Consider the following 3,294-nt stretch of genomic DNA (forward strand, 5'->3'; position numbering starts at 1 on the left):
TTGGTTTGAAGGCCATCTGAACACAATGGCAAAGGTTCACAGCATGTAAAGCTATCACTTTGAACTTGTGAAAGCATCGCTCACAGCCGTCTCCTTCAAATGTTTGCCAGATTACAGGGTCTGGGTTAAACAGCATTGACAAGGCTATTGCAAAGCATACCTGCGGAGCTTTGCAAATTAAATGCTCCCTCAAATGACTTGAAAAGCTAGTTTATTTTTGTTATTAACAGAATTCCAAACATTTCATCAAACGTCGGCTAGTAAAGAGGGAAAATAGGCTCGCCAGCATGACTCATGAAATATTTTTGGGGCCTTTGAGTGATCACCAGCATGATTCCCCCTTTTTTCCTGTGACACCGCGTCGTTATAGCAACGACATACCCTGACCGTCTCTCTGCCTCCTGTCCACCTCTAAGATGACTGTGTGCCGCTGATTAGATGCAGCTGTCCAACAGGGAGAGGTTTTTTTTCTGTTTTTTTTTTTTTACCTGCACAGATTAGAACAGAGATTAGAGCAACTTCACCTTCTCTGACATAACACATGCAGGATGATTCCCAGGTTCAGCTAACGCACGGATTAGGATTCAAGCCGCTCCTCCTCTTGTCATTGGCTGATTTTTTTTTTTTTTTTTGGTATGGAGCAGAGCGCAAAGCATGACTTGTGCTCATCATTGAACAGTCGCTGGACTGCGGGCGGTCTGCGACTGTCAGTGATGCATTATTACCCAGTAGCACACAGCTGCTTTCTACCCCAGGCCACACATGTCATTTCTACATATGTCGAGCTCCAGCAGCAGCAGCTGTGTTGTGAGGAAGATGGGGGGGGTTCAGTTTAACATAAACTCTGCTGTGCATGTCCTCATCTCATTAACTCTGCGGTACTCTGCTCAAGCTGCATCTCGCGCTACAAAGGCCACCTCTCTCTGTGCTGGAAATCACTGCGTTTTGATGCATGGGTCCATTCTCTCATAAGCATTCCCTTTGCTGTCTGGATGTGTTCACTGTGTGCAGCAGACTTGGACATAGCCTCCAGTGTCTCCAGACCCACGGTAGATGAAAGCAGTCTTTTGTGAAATGCCTGAACAGTTTGTCATATAATGTGACAGAAGATGTGACAGAGAAGTCAAGGGGTACTTGAAAGGAAAGGAAGACTATAGGTGGGAGTTTGAATTTGAGGGGAGGTTGAGGTGTCAGAGTGGCTGACATCTAAAGGAAAACCAAAGGAGTGTTCCTGATGTCATAATTCCTCATGGGCAGTGGTATGGTCTATCAGATATTAAACATTTTTTTGTAAAAGCTGTTCTTTCCCATCCTTACTTTGGTTTGTGTATTGAAAGGTCAACTGTGATCTGTAACCATGAAACATTAGCCTGTCACACTAAATAAAATAAACATTGTCAGAAGAAATTACATTTATAAGATTGGATAGAATTTGAGAAAACTGCAGAAAGTTAAAAACTGTCCATGTAGTTATGAAATCTTATCCCATGCAGTGCAGAATCCACGGAGACATGCGCTCTCTGAGAATGCAAAGATCTACTCGGAATAAATGTAGTGTGTATGTGTGTAAAATGTGTGTGTGTGAGGGGGGAGGGGTACGCCATGAGTGGCCTTCCAGCTGGGTCTTGCCATGAACTGTCACTCAAAAGGTTCCCCAAGGTCACTGCTGTTTTAACCAGCTGCTGTCTGTAGCAAACTGAAGGCAACCTTTACCTAATGCAGAAATAAATTACCATTGAGGGAGTGTATTTTGTGTGTATGTTGTGTGTATGTGCATGCATGTGCACATACATGCGTGCATGTGTGTGTATATGTGTGTGTGTGCATGTGCATGTGTGTGTGTGTGTATGCGTGCATGTATGTCCTTGGGTGATAAAGAGGGAAATAATGATTTAAGAGGTCCATCCTATTGATTGCTTTGGTGATCGTTTTCTCCAAAGGCGTGTAAATATGCATGGTGATGTGCCCTCCTATGCGCACAGGACAGCGCTGAATGCATGGTGATGTGCGATCTCTGCCCTCGCAGCTGGGCGAGAGAGTGGGCAGAGGAGCTTCTTCCGGAGCTCGCCCGGATGTGAGCCTTGCCGGCAGGGCCTCCAGGTCCCCCAGCGCTTTGCTGAGCACGAGCAACATGAACACAGCTGAGCTGATTGTCGCTACGGGACACATCTCTCTGCCACATGAGGGCTGGGAGACAGGCTGAGGAGATGGGGGGGGTGAGACTACGCTGCCAGGCCCTGGCATGGAGCTGAGAGCTGGGGGGCAAGAGTGAGAGTGACGAGGGGGTGGGGGGTGGGGGGGAGAGGCAGAGAGAAGGAGAGAGAGTGTGAGAAAGGGAGAGAGACAGAGAGGGAGAGAGAGGGAGAGACAGAGAGGGGTAGAGAGGGAGAAAGAGAGAGAGAGAGAGAGAGAGAGGGAGAGAGACAGAGGGACAGAGAGGGAGAGAAAGAAAGAGATGTAGTGATCAGGAGAGAGAGGGAGAGTATGAGTGTGTGAGAGAGAGAGAGAGAGAGAGAGAGAGAGAGAGAGAGAGAGAGAGAGAGAGAGAGAGAGAGAGGAAGACGGGCTGTTGTGCTGGAAGAATGGGACTAAGATGAACACAGAGAGGGAATGGAGAAGCATGGAGCTTAATGCCAGAGAGACCAAGGAAGACACAGGAGCTGATGCCTCAGATTTAGACGCTGTTGCTGAAAGGGGAATTTAATGACAAACGGGAGGAGGAGGGGCCCTGCTGGAGGAAGAACTACTGTACTGGGAAAAGCACGCGAGAGATGGAAGAGGGACAGGGTCAATGAAGACAGACAGACAGAGGGACAGGTGACTGTAGCTTCAAGAGGATTCAGCTGGCACCATTGAGAAACTGAGAGAAAGAGAGAGAAAGAAAGTAAGACTGGAAGAGAGAGCAAGCGCAGACGAGGGAGGAGACAGAAAGTGATTGAGACTGAAAGACGGAGCGTTCACAAGAGAGTGGGAGAGAGGAAGTAAAACTGAAAGAGAGAGAGCGTGGACGAGAGAAAGGGAGGGAGACCGCAAGAAAGACTGAAAGAGAAAGGATTGAGCACATGAAAGATGGAGAGAGAAAGCAAGTAAAACAGAGAGAGCGCATGGGAGAGAGAGAGAGAGAGAGAGAGAGAGAGAGAGAGAGAGAGAGAAAGAGCACCAGAGAGAGAAAGCAAGACTGAAAGTGAGAGCGCACGAGAGTGTGTGTGAGAGAGTGAGCGAGAGAGAGAGAGAGAGAGAGAGAGAGAGAGAGAGAGAGCGAGAGCGAAAGACAGAGGAAGGGAGAATGTGAGA

Source organism: Megalops cyprinoides, chromosome 13 (genome assembly GCF_013368585.1).
Source record: "Megalops cyprinoides isolate fMegCyp1 chromosome 13, fMegCyp1.pri, whole genome shotgun sequence".
NCBI lineage: Eukaryota > Metazoa > Chordata > Actinopteri > Elopiformes > Megalopidae > Megalops > Megalops cyprinoides.